At 51.2% G+C, this 16,126-nt stretch overlaps 1 protein-coding gene across 1 annotated transcript in view; it reads left to right on the top strand.

Annotated features, from left to right (window-relative positions):
- Nucleotides 1–16,126, top strand: part of SLC9A2 (solute carrier family 9 member A2) — a 123,476-nt gene that overhangs the window by 58,303 nt on the left and 49,047 nt on the right. The gene's annotated exons all lie outside the window — the stretch shown is intronic.

Genomic DNA, 16,126 nt, shown 5'->3' with positions numbered 1-16,126 from the left:
ACTCCTCACGGGGCGGGATGAGCCTCGTGGAGCTGTCACACCCGCACGCGGTCAGGGAGCGCTGGCAGCAGTGGGCGCCTGCGTGTTTACTGGGCAGATGCTTACCACAGGTTGCTGTGTGCTGGTCCCCAGGCCGGCCTGCTGTGCAGATTTCGAGTTCTGCTGCCGTCACGTAGGTTACTTCTCCTGCACGTGTTCTCTCGCCATCTGACTTAGTGCTGCTTCGATGAAGGACTGTTTGTTCGCCTCCCCTCACACCTTTTGGTCAGAAGCAGGTGCAGTTTGTGGTGCAGGGAGTCGGTGCCTCTGCACAAGGCGATGGGCCCACTGTGATGAGAGCCACGAGGTAAAAGTGAAGCAACGTAATCCAGCTGGACCCAGCAATGGAGTGTTCTGACCCTCCTGGTTGCCGTTCATGCCATCTGCGTGCCTTCCGGTCGCTCAGTGTTCGCTGACAGCGTCATGGGCCGTGCATGGCAGCTGGTTCCCAGGCCCCTGGCAGAATAATGGGTGGGCTCTGTGTCTAGTCTCCAGAGCAACCTGGGGCACGTGGGGTAAGAGCCTTGACTGTATGTTCCCGTGGGCACACGTAAGTGTTCTGGAACCCCACACAGTCATCGGGGTGTGTCCATCTGCCCGGGGATCCAGGGCAGGGATTGGGGTGGGACGGCCAGCATGTGGGGCAGGGCGTACTGGTGGGGCTGGGGTCCTGGTGCGTCCCTGCTGGGCAGTGCCCCTGAGGCCAGGTCCACAGAGCAGAGACGAGCTGCAAGCCCTGACCTGCTGTGGAGATGGGCTCAGGGGCTCCGTGGCTCTGGGGGCCGGGACCAGGGACCAGTAGGGCCACACTGGTGGGCGGGTGGAAAGCATCACTTCTGTTTCCCACTTGAAAGTAAACATTTAGTTCAAAGCCTAGTGTGCAGAAAAGGCCTTTGCTACATGCAAGCGACTATGGCCCTTGCACACAGTGCACTAAGCAATAAGCTAACCCACAGTGTGCCGTCACGGGGGTCTGAGCCTCTTTGGGTCTGGAATTCCGTGCACACCCAGTCGCAGTTTGCTCCAAGAAGCCACACCTGTTTTCTGATGTGGGGCAATCAGCATCCTGTTCCCAACTCGGCCGCGTGTGATGCTTCTGTATGGTCCATGGCACAGACGCGCCTGCTCCCCTCAGAAAGTGCACAGTGTGTACGTCCTCCTGCGATCACCTTGGGACGTTGGACAGGGAACCCAGTGCAGTGATGCGGATAAAACTGCCTGGCCGCGTGCACCTCTTCCATAGAACTAGTCATTTTTTCCGCATTTGGATTGCGCTGGGTTTAGAAAGTCCTGTCATACTTCATGCTGGTTGCACGTTCTTTTGCAACTTGCAAGCACATGTGAAGGTATGGGGAGAAGGCATGTGGCGAGCTGTGCTAGCAGCTCAGCAATCCCCCTTTTATCCTGAAGAGAAACGGGCAGCCGTGTGGAAGCCAAGTGGCCCAGGTGAGCAGCTCGCGTGCTGAGAGGAAGGTCAGCAGCCTCTCCGAACCTGAACCTGTAGCTCGTGGACGGAGAACGTGTTCTCCCGGGTTCTGCCTGCCCTCCTCCCTCGCTCCTTCCCACCCAGCCCTTTCCCCTCCCTCCTCTTCCCATTGCCTTTCAGTCCCGGCCCCTCGTGCTTCAGCTCTGACCCGGTGGACAGGGGCAGCCTGTGCTGGAATGAGGTCATTTACCCCGTGGGTAGTGAGGACGGAGTCTGATGAGAAGGAACAGCCTTCTGGGTACCAGGAGGCATGAGTCTGGTGCAAAAGGCAACCAGTCTCTTCAGTAAGAGCACTGGGCGGGGGTCGGCAGTTTCTCTAGGCGATTTCAGTGGCAGGGACCTCAGGCTTCACGGAGCCTCCGTGTGGCAGTTTATCTTCTTGTCATGAAATTGTGGTTTGATATGATTATCAATGACCAAGAGTAACTTAAATTGTACCAGGTGGGATTACAGCGGTCTCCTCCATCTTATGTTGCTTGGAGAGCTGAATGGTGGGCTGTCTCAGGTTTCTTTCCCTGTGCGGCCTCTTCTAATAATTTAAAACCTAATTTAGTGCCAAGGAATTATTTACACTCACAGCTCCCTGTGTGGCCAGGAGGGTCTCGCTGCGAACACTGAGAGGGTAGATGAAACCCCATTTTCTACTGCACTCCTGCTCATGTCTAAGGTGGACTAAGTTTTGCAGCAGGGAAAGTGTGTGTGACGTGCACATGTGTGTGCGCATGTGTGTGAGAGTGTGTGCGTATGTGAGAGAATGTGCACATGTTTGTGAGAGAATGCACACGTGTGTACATGTGTGAGAGAATGTGTGTTGTGCATGTGTGTACATGTGTGGTGTGCTCATGTGTGTGCATGTGTGAGAATGTGCACGTGTGTGGGTGTGCACGTGTGTGCACATTGTGTGAGGATGCATTGTGTGCACATGTGTGAATGCACACCATGCATACGTGTGGATGTGTACACGCATGTGTGTGAGTGTGTGAATGTGCATGTGTGTGTGAACATGTGTGCATGTGTGAATGTGCACATTTATGTGCACTTTGTATGAGAATGTGTGCGTGTGTATGAATGTGCACGTGTGTGTGACTATGAACATGTATGTGCGTGCATGTGGGTGTGGGTGTGTTTCAGGACGCATTTCCACAGCACTGGAGCTAAGTTCAGTTAAGGAAAGTTTCATAGTCCCTGAACAAGAAACTTTCCATCTCAGTGGCATCGCCCCCTGAATGTCACAGCACTATAGCCGGGGACATAGAAGAAGCCAAGTCGTTGTTGATTTTAGAATTTCTTGTCTTGTCTCGTGTTTTTGGCTTTGCTCCGAAACGTGCTCAGAAAGAGCATACGGCTTTCCCCAGTCCTCTCCCTCCCCGAGGACCCCGGCAGATGCCTGCACTCAGGCCTGGGCATAACTCGGTGGGCTCTCTCCCTGTGACCCGGCACCTCTCTGGTCCCTGCCTTGCACCCCACACAGTCTCCTGTGCTCCAGTCAGTAGGCGCAGAGCACGTTGTCCTAAAGGAGGAGCTTTGGTCCCCGCAGTCTGCGGGGGGCGCTGCTTTCTCTTCGATGTGCTCCGGGAAGTTCAGAAACGGCTAAGCCCTCCTGCAGGTAGGAGAGCAGGCATCAGTATTTCTTAGTTTTGTTTTCATGGGTTAATAATTCCTTAACCTTTCCTCCTTCGAGGATGCTTAGAATGTGTTCTGTTTGGTGTTTCGATTATTCTCGAAGCGTTATTGCAAAGAAAGGAGTGGTAATTGTTAGTCTCATGTTGTGAATGACTGAATCGAGGCCCAGGTAGACAGCAATCAGGACTGTGTGTGAGACTGGGGCCTGGTCAGCAGTTATCTGGCCAGTCTGGGACATGGCCCCATTTCCCCCTTATAAGCCAAACAAGCACATCTACACTAATAAAAGAGAAACATGGTAATTAGCGTACAACCGCTACCCTTCCATTGGCTAATCAGCATATCCTTATGCAAATTAACTGTCAGCCAAGATGGCGGCCAGCAGCCATGCACTGAAGCGAACAGGGAGGCTTGCTTGCTCCAGTGACAGGACTCCAATGTTCCCCGCCTGACTTGCCGGCCTCTCAGCTACAACTCTAAGCAACTATGTTGCAAATATAGAAGCTAAACAAAACCCCAGAAACCGGCTTTCAGTCAGCCAGGCTTCAGCCAGCCTGACTGCAGCATTGTATCAATGTTTTCAGCAGCGAGGCCTCAGAGCTAAAGCTGGCCCAGAATAGAAAAAAAAAAAAGAAAAAAAGGAGCAGTTGGTAGCTTCAGTCACCCACCAGCCTGAAAACGGCCCTCAGCCCCTCACCCAGACTGGCCAGGCACCCCAGTGGGGACCCTACCCTGATCCAGGACACCCTTCAGGGCAAACCAGCTGGCCCCCACCTATGCACCAGGCCTCTATTCTATATAGTAAAAGGGTAATATGCCTCCCGGCACCGGGATCAGCGGAGCCACGAGGCCTCCTGGCACCAGGATCAGCATGACAGGGGGCAGCACCCAAACCCCCTGATCGCCCTGAGGCTCTGTGTGTGACGGGGCCGGGGCCACAACCTCCCTATCCGCCCTGTTCTGTTCGTGACAGGGGAAGGCGCCCCAACCCCCTGATCAGCCCTGCTCTGTGCCTGATAGGGGGGAGCTCCCCAATCCCCTGATTGCCCTGCGGCTCTGTGTTTGACAGGGTGCGGCGCCCCAACCCCCCTCCATGGGCCCTGCTCTGTGTGTGTCATGGTAGAGCCATAACCTCCCCATTGGCCCTGCCCTGAGTGTGACAGGGTGCAGCGCCCCAACCCACCTCCCCTATCGGCCCTACTCTGTGAGTGACAGGGGGGAGCTCCTCAACCCCCTGATCAGCCCTGCTCTGTGCATGACAGGGGGGAGCTCCTCAACCCCCTGATGGGCCCTGCTCTATGCGTGACATGGGGGAGCTCCCCAACCCCCTGATCGACCCTGCTCTATATGTGACAGGGTACGGAGCCCCAACCTCCCTGATGGGCCCTGCTCTGTGCGTGACAGGGGGCAGCGCCCCAACCCCCTGATTGGCCCTGCTCTGTGCGTGACAGGGGGCAGCGCCCCAACCCCCTGATGGGCCCTGCTCTGTGAGTGACGGGGGTGGCGCCGCAACCTCCCCATCGACCCTGCCTTGAGTGTGACAGGGAGCAGTGCCCTAACCCCCCAATCGGCCCTACCCTGAGCGTGACTGAGGGTGGCATCACAACCTCCCGATCCGCCCTGCTCTGTGCATGATGGGGCGGCGCCCCAACTCCCCAATCAGCCCTGCTCTGAGCCCAACCAGGGGCTGCACCTAGGGATTGGGCATGCCCTCTGCCACCCGGGAGCAGGCCTAAGCCAGCAGGTCGTTATCTCCTGAGGGGTCCCAGACTGCGAGAGGGCACAGGCCGGTCTGGGGGACCCCCACCCCCACCCCAAGTGCACAAATTTTTGTGCACCAGGCCTCTAGTTTTAAAGATTCTTACAATGAGGATTCCCAGAGCACATTCTTTCTTCTTCCTGTTTTCTTTGTGTGAGTTGGTCATTATCATGTACTTAACACTCCGATAAACTCGGAGAGTGTGCCTGTTTGTCGTTTTGAAGTTCTATCTGGTTCCCCTTTTGTGCCTAGCACCCGCAGCACTTAGACTATCTCTTCCAGATGCGATCAGATTCAGTCACAGCCCCACATGCCAGAATGCTCCTGGTTACAGCATGTCAGGTGCACTGGTCTTCTCCAGAAAGAACACGTGGCATCACAGGACATTCCTAAACATGCACAGAGCTTCATATGTGTGTGTGCATCTATGTATGTGCATATGAGCAAGGCGGGCTTCTCTTAATCATTTTCCCAGACCTGTCTCATGTTTGCTGAATGTCTTTCTTAATGCAGGACCATGACTGGGAGCTTTAACAGGCACTCTGCATGGTGTCCCCTGGATGAGCACTTGCTCATGCCCTGTCCTGGCCTCCAGACCCATCCATGGGCCTCAGCCTCCCAGATAGAGAGCGAGCAGAACACCAGTTTGATCCCAGGGGCGCTGTCACACTCGAAGCCCACCTCTGTCCCCACCCCAACCCCTTGGCCTGCACACACGCAAGTTTTCAGGAGAAATGACCATGAAGGACCAAGTCTGGTGCATGAGCATGGTCTTCACCCTGCAGCCAGCACCTAAAGCGGCTGTTCACCTCCCAACAGTTCAAATTGTCCATATCAAAATGACCACCACAGTAAGGTGCTGGTCACCTGCGTCACCTCGCAGTTACCATTTGTTCTCACGTGTGCTTCACGTATACAGCGCAGCATTGCTAACCAGGCCGCAGGCTGCGCCTTGGATCCCAAAACTGATTCTTACCCCTGCAGGTGTGCACTTCGGGTCTCCATCACCCCCTCCCTCATGCCCCGGCCCCGCCCGGCAGCCACCGCCTGCTCTCTGTTTCTGTGGCTTCAGTTTCTTTCGCTTCCACATACAAGTGAGGTCATTCCCTCCACTGATGGCTGTCACACTCTATAAAGAACATCTACTTGTGAGCAGGGGCGGTCCGGGAGTCAGGGAGGAGCAGAGTGGAGGCTTCTTCTGAGGGGCTTGTGAGGACTGAGGAGTCAGTGGAAGCCTCCTGAGGGAGGACTGTGTCGCCCCCACCCACACTCAGGGGCGGGTATGGTCACCCTCCAGCCCTGGCTGGGACAGGCCCTCCCTGAAGGAACATGGTCCCTCCATGGGAATGAGCACAGTCCTTCAAACAGACTACCTGGGTTTGGGCATTTTCTATTTTTCACAAACAGTAATGGCACTTACACAATATTTAACATTCAAAATAATATGTTTTCTTGCCTTGTCTTTTTAACACTCCGGTGTGGGGTGAATTTCCCGCCAAAATATAAGATGGCGCGGGCAATTATTTAGGTTTCCCGCGCAAAATCAGGGATTTTTATGATACCTATTACCCCAATGGGTATGAAACGGTTCGCATACGCAGGTAGGTATCTTTGTGAACGGCAAACAAACAAATATTTGGTAATACGCAGTTACAATCGGCCCGAGTTTACACGTTTCCCGCACTCCACCGCAAATCTATATGAACCGAGTTAAGACGGCTCCCGCGGAGTACGCGCAATTCACGCGAGCCGACTTAACTCGTTTCCCCCACTCCAAGTGTTAAAAGTAAAACAACATTAAGGATGTTATTTAACCTCTGATTTTGTCTGGATGTGCTCTGCAGGCTGACTGACAGCAGAGCCTATCTGCTATGGTCTGTGTGGAAAATACAGTTACACATGATTCTCAGTCACAGCGTCACAGGCACAGCCCGTGGTCTCAGCCCCAGGAGTCAGATAGGACTCACCACAGCGCGGGTGAGGGGGGTGAGGCAAGGTAAGAATGCAGGAAGCAGCATGTGGCATATGGCACAGTTCTGAGCAGCGTGGACTAAAACTGAACACGGCCACCCAGTGAGCGCCAGCATGGCATGCTCCCTCTGTGGAGCCCACTGTAGGAGTGACTTTTTATTAAGAGCAAATGGGTAAATGGATGTAGTTGGGGCCTTCAGCACCGACGGTCTGCGGCCGCTTCTCAGTGCCGTCTCCCAGCAGCTTCACCCCGGCCGCTCACAAAGACGCCTGGCCCTCAGGGAGGCAGCAAACAAACAGAAGCAAAGGAGTCGCACCTCCTGGTTGAAGATGACCCGGGGGGGATTCCAGAGCCGCTCAGCTCCCCAGGCTCCTCACACGGGCTGAGTGACCAGGAAAACTCTGATCTCCACAGGACAGTATGATGGGGCTGGCCATGCCCAAGTGGAAGCCTTAAGGATAGAGAGAAGGGCAGCTGGGTAGACAGAGCCCTGAACCAAAGGCTCAGGGGGCTCCTGCCGCAGCAGGGGCGCTCAGGCGGTGAGGAGAGTCGGGGCCTGGTCTTGGCCTGTTTGGTTCTGTAAGCCCAGAGCCTTTGGCAGCTGTAGGCAGAGAGGGGACACGTTGTGTACAGGTTGCTGTAGTGGATACAGCTTCTTACCCATCACAGAGCCCCGGTGGTTCACTGGAGCTCTGGGTAAAGGCTGAGCCATGGCCTCAGGCTCCTGGAGGCCAGGACTGCCAATCGCCGCTGGCAGGAGAAGGAAGGTGCCTGGGAGAGACAGGTAGAGAGAAAGCTGTGAAGATGCCTGTATTCTAGACCAGACAAGACAAGATAGGAACCTACACGGACCAAGGAGTGAAAATCAGAGAAGGGAAGGGAAAACAGATGGCGAAGTGTAATTAAGTCCACAAGAGTCCTCAAATCTGATGTTATCCCTCACTTTCATTCTCCAATAAAATTTTAAATGAAGTTATTCAAGTTTCAGCTCTTTCTCATTCATTCTCCCTGCCCTGATCTCTGGCGATGATTCACATGCTTTCCTCCAAAGCAGACGTGTTTAGGGGCCACCTGGGGTTTCCACACACGGAGTCCAGGCACAGCCAGACATCCCGACTCCATAGGCCTGGGAGAGGCCCAGGTGTTTTCCCAAGGGTTTCTAGTAATTATGTCATCCACAGACCATACTTTTTAAAAATCTTTATAATTGGAAGTATTACATATGTCCCCTTTCTTCTCCTAATGACCCCTTCTAGCTCCCCACCCCCCCGCCCCAGGCCTTCACCACCCCACTGTCTGTGTCCATGGATTATGCATATATGCATTTAAATTCCTTGGTTGATCACTTCCCACCCATCCCCACCTTCCCTCTGAGATTCCACAGTCTGTTCTATGCTTCTATGTCTGTGGGTCTATTTTGTTCATCAGTTTATTTTGTTTATTAGATTCCACAAATGAGTGAGATCATGTGATACTTGACTTTCTCTAACTGACTTATTTCACTTCGCATGATACTCTCAAGGTCCCTTCATGCTGTCTCAAAGGGTAAGAGATCCTTCTTTTTTACTGCTGCATAGTATTCCATTCTGTAAATGTACCACAGCTTTTTATCTTCTCTTCTGCTGATGGGCACTTAAGCTGTTTCCAGATGTTAGCTATTGTAAATTGCACTGCTATGTACATAGGGGTGCATATGTTCTTTCTGATTGGTGTTTTGTATTTCTTAGGATATATTCCTAGAAGTGGGGTCATTGGGTCAAATGGCAGTTCCATATTTAATTTTTTGAGGAAACTCCATGCTGTTTTCCACAGTGGCTGCCCCAGTCTGCATTCCCACCAGCAGTGCACTAGGTTGCCCTTTTCTCCACATCCTCTCCAGCACTTGTCATTTGTTGATTTGTTGATGATAGCTATTCTGACAGGTGTGAGGTGATACCTCATTGTCATTTTAATTTGCATCTCTCTGATGATCAGTGCTTTCAGAATGTTTTCATATGTCTCTTGGACTCTGTATGTCCGCTTTGGAGAAGTGTCTACTTAGGTCCTTTGCCCATTTTTTAAATTTGGATTATTTGTATTCCTTTTGTTAAGTTGTATGAGTTCCTTATATATTTTGGATGTTAACTCTTTATCAGATGTATCATTGCCAAATATGTTCTCCCAAATAGTGGGCTCCCTTTTCATTTTGTTGATGGTTTCTTTTGCTGTGCAGAAGCTTTTTATTTTGATGTAATCCCATTTGTTTATTTTCTCTTTAGTTTCCATTGCCCTAGGAAATGTATCTGTAAACATATTGCTACAAGAGATGTCTGAGATTTTGCTGCCTATGGTTTCTTCTAGGATTTTATGATTTCATGGCTTACATTTAAGTCTTTTATCTATTTTGAGTTTATTCTTTTTTTTTAAATATATTTTATTGATTTTCTACAGAGAGGAAGGGAGAGAGATAGAGAGTTAGAAACATCGATGAGAGAGAAACATCCATCAGCTGCCTCCTGCACATCTCCTACTGGGGATGTGCCTGCAACCCAGGTACATGCCCTTGACCGGAATCGAACCCGGGACCTTTCAGTCCGCAGGCCAACGCTCCATCCACTGAGCCAAACCGGTTTCAGCTTGAGTTTATTCTTGTGTATGCTATAAGTTGTTGGTCTAGTTTCATTTTTTTGCATGTATCTGTCCAATTTTCCCAACACATTTATTGAAGAGACTGTTTTGACTCTGTTGTATGCTCTTGACTCCTTTGTCAAATAGTAATTGAGAATAATGGTTTGGGTTGATTTCTGGGTTCTCTGTTGTGTTCCATTGGTCTATATGCCTGTTCTTGTGCCAGTACCAGGCAGTTTTGATTACAGTGGCTTTGCACTATAACTTGAAATCTGGTATTGTGATCCTTCCAACTTTGTTCTTCTTTCTCAAGATTGCTGCAGCTATTCAGGGTCTTTTTTGGTTCCATATGAATTTTTGGAGTATTTGTTCTAAATCTGTGAAATATGCCATAGGTATTTTAATAGGCATTACATTGAATCTGTAGATTGCTTTGGATGGTATGGATGTTTTAATGATATTGATTCTACCAATCCATGAACATGGTATATTCTTCCACTTATTTATATCTTTCTCTATCTCTTTTTTCAATGTCCTGTAGTTTTCGGAGTACAAGTCTTTTACCTCCTTGGTTAAGTTTATTCCTAAGTATCTTAATTTTTGTTGCAATTATAAATTAGATTTTTTTTTAGTTTCTTTTTGTGTGAGTTCATTATTGGTGTATAAAAATGCTATGGATTTTTGGGTGTTAATTTTGTATCCTGCTACATTACTGAATTAATATATTAAGTCTAGAAGTTTTTTGGTGGAGTCTTTAGGGTTTTCTATGTACAATATCATACACAGACCATACTTTTTAGTAGCACTGCAGTAAGAGCAGTAAAAGTGGACTGTACCAGAAAGAAGACTCACTGATGCTCCCAGTGCTGGTGTGGAACCCTGGGAGGTCTGGGTGTTTACTTGGTGCAGGGCTGTTGCATGCTGTTTCTCAGACCCAGGTCCCACAGCAGCTCACCCCAACACAAGTAGTTCTCCAGCTGGAGACCTTCCATTTCATCATCCAGATCCAGGCTCAGTTCCTGCCTCTCAGGACTTTGTCAGCACTGCCCTCTGGAGCAGGGGACCCCATGGCTTTCCTGATGTTTGGGTTTCATTACACTTTTGACAATGGTTATGGTCCTCTATGTGTTCATTCTCGCCACAAAGCCGTGCCTGTTTTACTTTCCAGTAAGTGTTCCATAAACATTAGTTGAATTGAATTGAAAGCATACAAAGGGGGAAAAACAACACAAAGATGTGGGAAAATCCATGAAACTGGCAAGACTACATGAAAAATCAAGCATTTACAATGGCTTGAATTTACTTTATTTCATTTTTGATAGTTTTAAGAAAGGTTGTTCAGTTTTAATGCCTAGATCCTGCTTTGAAAACAATTATTTTCTTGCATTTTCCCGTATGTCATGCTCACTCTTTCTTGGTTGTCAGGTTTCCTGGAAGAGGCAATGCGTTGTGTAGGAATCACACCCTGGGCACTGCTTGACCTCATGAGTGAGTGCTGCACTTTGAGAAGACACAGTGCTCCCCCCCCCGCCCCCCTCAGAGTCTCTGCCAGACCCAGCTCACACAGCACCTATGCTCCCCACCGAGGCACAGCTTGCGCTTTCATACTTGGCAAAGTCTTTATGGAGAACATACACATATTACTTGGGCTGTATTTTTGTGCAATTGAATCCATACTTTTTTTAAAAATATGTTTTTATTGATTTCAGAGAGGAAGGGAGAGGGAGAGAGAGAGATAGAAACATCGATGATGAAAGAGAATCATTAATCTGCTGCCTCCTGCATGCCCTCTACTGGGGATTGAGCCCACAACCCAGGCATGTGCCCTGACTGGAAATCGAACCGTGACCTCCTGGTTCATAGGTGCCACACCGGCCGGGCTGAGTCCATACTTTTAAAGATCACACATAGATATAGAATGGCAGCAAAAGAATTTTACAACATTCTTTTCATCTGTTTAATTCTAGGCAGTTTAGAGTACAGAAAAGGTCTCCTTACATGGGAATAGAAATTGCAGAATTGACCACTCTTGAAAAAAGTAAAAGCAGTTGTCACTTATAAATGGAACTAATGGAGGCTTCATGTGTATGTGTAAACACCGGCAGGATATGCATTTGTATCTGCACAACGAGAAACCTGCTGCCACTGCCCACCTCAGATGTGCCTGGTCCCTCCGGTTAACAGATCATGATCAGGAGTGGAGGGTGTGGATTGCATTACTCAGCCAACAGTGGTTGAACATGCGCTCAGGACCATGACAGGCAGAGAGCCATGCTAAGCATACTGAACGTTGCCCGCTGCCCTCTGCAAGCATCCATTCTGTGGTGAGGAACAGAACACCCACAGAGGCAGGCTGCAGTGCCTGCGAGGGTGCAGTCATGGAATACTGTGGAAAGAGTTTTGGTTGGAATTTCCTATTAGGAAAACAGTCAAATAATAGATCATCTAAATAGAAAGTCTGATCCCCCAACTTCCCCTCAAAGATTTGAGGTCGTGTTGACTGGCCTGAATTCTTTCTATGCTGAGTTTAGAGCGACAGAACGATGAAGAAACCTCAATAGTGGTAAATGTGAAAGCCACTTATAGTGCTCTAACTTCTCTGTCTCTACACTGGTGATAATCACCATACAGTTATGTGAGGCAAGATAAGAGGAGAAGGCACCAGTGAATTCTATAATAACCTTACCTCCATGTGGTGCACAGAATGGGTCCTAATCTTGTTAAAACATGAACATGTCTTAGGATGTTATATGGGCAGGTGTTACATTGGATTTTCAAAACAAAATGACAAACCATTGCAGGAACCAATCAACTCCAATCCCTAGGCCTGTGTCCTCCAGACCCATCCTCCACACGTCCTTCTGGTCCTCAAGACCCGCCCTCCACACCTCCTTCTGGTCCTCCACACCCGCCCTCCACGCGTCCTTCTTTCCTCCACACCCATCCTCCACACATCCTTCTGGTCCTCCACACCCGCCCTCCATGCATCCTCTGGTCCTCCAAACCCGCCCTCCATGCATCCTCTGGTCCTCCACACCCGTCCTCCACACCTCCTTCTGGTCCTCCAGACCCGTCCTCCACTCATCCTCTGGTCCTCCACACCTGTCCTCCACACATCCTTCTGGTCCTCCACACCCGTCCTCCACTCATCCTCTGGTCCTCCACACCTGTCCTCCACACATCCTTCTGGTCCTCCACACCCGCCCTCCACGCGTCCTTCTTTCCTCCACACCCTTCCTCCACAGATCCTTCTGGTTCTCCAGACCAGTCCTCCACACCTCCTTCTGGTCCTCCAGACCCGTCGTCCACACATCCTTCTGGTCCTCCCGACCCGCCCTCCACGCGTCCTTCTTTCCTCCACACCCATCCTCCACACCTCCTTCTGGTCCTCCACACCCGCCCTCCACGCCTCCTCTGGTCCTCCACACCCACCCTCCATGCATCCTCTGGTCCTCCAGACCCGCCCTCCACACATCCTTCTGGTCCTCCACACCGCCCTCCATGCATCCTCTGGTCCTCCACAACCGCCCTCCATGCATCCTCTGGTCCTCCAGACCCCTCCTCCACGCGTCCTTCTGGTCCTCCACACCCATCCTCCACACATCCTTCTGGTCCTCCACACCCGCCCTCCACGCCTCCTTCTGGTCCTCCACACCCGCCCTCCATGCATCCTCTGGTCCTCCACAACCGCCCTCCATGCATCCTCTGGTCCTCCAAACCCGCCCTCCATGCATCCTCTGGTCCTCCAGACCCCTCCTCCACGCGTCCTTCTGGTCCTCCACACCCGTCCTCCACACATCCTTCTGGTCCTCCACACCCGCCCTCCATGCGTCCTTCTGGTCCTCCACACCAGCCCTCCACACATCCTTCTGGTCCTCCACACCCGCCCTCCACACATCCTTCTGGTCCTCCACACCCGCCCTTCCACGCCTCCTTCTGGTCCTCCACACCCGCCCTCCATGCATCCTCTGGTCCTCCACAACCGCCCTCCATGCATCCTCTGGTCCTCCACACCCGCCCTCCATGCATCCTCTGGTCCTCCACAACCGCCCTCCATGCATCCTCTGGTCCTCCAAACCCGCCCTCCATGCATCCTCTGGTCCTCCACACCCGTCCTCCACACATCATTCTGGTCCTCCAGACCCATCCTCCACACCTCCTTCTGGTCCTCCAGACCCGTCCTCCACTCATCCTCTGGTCCTCCACACCTGTCCTCCACACATCCTTCTGGTCCTCCACACCCGCCCTCCACGCGTCCTTCTTTCCTCCACACCAGTCCTCCACAGATCCTTCTGGTTCTCCAGACCAGTCCTCCACACCTCCTTCTGGTTCTCCAGACCCGTCGTCCACACATCCTTCTGGTCCTCCCGACCCGCCCTCCACGCGTCCTTCTTTCCTCCACACCCATCCTCCACACCTCCTTCTGGTCTTCCACACCCGCCCTCCACGCGTCCTTCTGGTCCTCCAGTCCCGTCCTCCACACATCCTTCTGGTCCTCCACACCCGCCCTCCATGCGTCCTTCTGGTCCTCCACACCAGCCCTCCACACATCCTTCTGGTCCTCCTCACCCGTCGTCCACACGTCCTTCTGGTCCTCCAGACCCGTCTTCCACACATCCTTCTGGTCCTCCAGACCCGCCCTCCACACATCCTTCTGGTCCTCCACACCGGCCCTCCACGCATCCTTCTGGTCCTCCATACCCATCCTCCACACATCCTTCTGGTCCTCCAGACCCGCCCTCCACGCGTCCTTCTGGTCCTCCAGACCCGCCCTCCACGCATCCTTCTGGTCCTCCAGACCCACCCTCCACGCGTCCTTCTGGTCCTCCAGACCTGTCTTCTACATGTCCTTCTCAATCTTTTTCTGAAAGGCAAATCTGTTCATACTACACCACCATTCTCATCAACAATTCATTCATGTATCCATGTAGCCATTGACTCAAAACACTTAAATAACATACCAGACACTATGCTAAGCATCGATGGCACTTTTTCCCCCTTCATGAATCTTCCATTGGGCTGGTAAAATAAATACTAATTATATGATCAAAGATATAATCTTTCTTTCTCCCTCCAGCCATGGAATAAAATAACCTCCTGAGGATAACATGTATCAGAGTCATTTCTCAGTGGCCTGTAAACTTCCATCCTGACCTCCTCTCCTGCCCTGGTACACTCCTGCCACAGTTCTCCGAATGTGCCAGACTCATCATCTCTCTCACGCCTTTGCACGTGAACTCTTCTTTCTCTCTACTTTCTCCCCTCTCCTCCCCGCTCCTGTGTGGAGGTTGTGGACGCCTTTCCTGCAGTCCCCGAGCATCACTGCCTTTCCCATCTGCAGCGCCCGCAGGGTCATCGCACTGCTCTCTTGTGACTCGTTCTCCTCTTGGACTGTGCGCTCTCAAAGGGAACGGCTGCGTCTCATTTGCTTTCATCTTCCTTATGTAGCACAGAACTTGACCCAGAGCAGATGCTAAGAAAATGTTGGTTGATACTAAATTGTTTTTCACAAACGTATTAATTGAATATAGAGGTTAGGAAAGAGAGACAGGCGTGGAAGCGAGGGGCATAATTCACCAGCACCAGCTAACAAAAGTGAGGTCATAGTGGGAATACCAAAGGCCAATAGTTGTATGTTTGAAGGGTCTTTAGAGGTAAGAATTTTCTGCAATGTAATAAGTCTGATTTGGTTATTTTGTTTTTCATACTACCACATTGATGTTCAGAATGAGGGGGAGAGGCTGTGGACTTTAGGCATGAAATCTCACCTGTTTACATGATGGAGAAAGAAACCTCGCCTCTTTGTCATGTATGGCACTACTGTGATATGCCGTGACACGGCCTTGTATCCAAGGACACTCCTGACCACACCCTTCAAACCCAGCAAGACTGAGGCAGACACCAGCCTGCACCGGTCCCCGGCACTGTGAGTTTCTTTTGCTTTAGAAAAATGAAGGTGACTCAGATTCATGGTGACATTTAGACCTGTCAGCTATAGATGAAGGGGACAAGGAAGGTTTTATTTCCCTCTATTCCTGGGAGACTGTATTGTGTTTGCCACTTTAATTGGAAGGAGACCAGTTCATCTGTAGTTTTCTGAACATATGGTGTGACTGACTGAGGTGCTTTGACTTGAGGTCAGAGTAAACTGCAACGCAAACCTCCGTTCAGTGAGAGCACCTGCTGGCCTTTGCTTGAGAGACATGACAAACCAGGACAGGGATTCTGGGAACATCTATCCCAGCCTGCATGAGGCATCAGTGTCGGAGACATGCCCACACTCCCTGCACAGGCCACAGGCCAGCGCCGAAGCCTCTGGAGCCTGCGAGACAGCTCTGCTCCCTTCAGCATCTCCCTGGACTGGAAGAAAAGAGAACTAAGTTACAGCAAGGTGTCTGGCAGACACAAAACTCACTCCTGGGGTCTTGTTAAGGATACAGAGCAATGGAAATTGATCCTGTGGACATTCATGTAAAATTCATTTTTTTAGCCCTGGCCGGTGCAGTTCAGTTGGTTGAGCGACGACCCGTGCATGGAGAGGTCACCAGTTTGATTCTTAGTCAGGGCACATGCCTGGGTTATGGACTCGTTCCCCAGTAGGGGGCGTGCAGGAGGAAGCCAACTGATATTTTTCTCCCTC

The sequence above is a fragment of the Myotis yumanensis genome, unplaced genomic scaffold (genome assembly GCF_028538775.1).
Source record: "Myotis yumanensis isolate MYYU_CA2020_CCGP unplaced genomic scaffold, mMyoYum1.0.hap1 SCAF_11, whole genome shotgun sequence".
Lineage (NCBI taxonomy): Eukaryota > Metazoa > Chordata > Mammalia > Chiroptera > Vespertilionidae > Myotis > Myotis yumanensis.
Note: the sequence above shows the minus strand (reverse complement) of the source record. Positions and strands in the feature narration are given on the sequence as shown.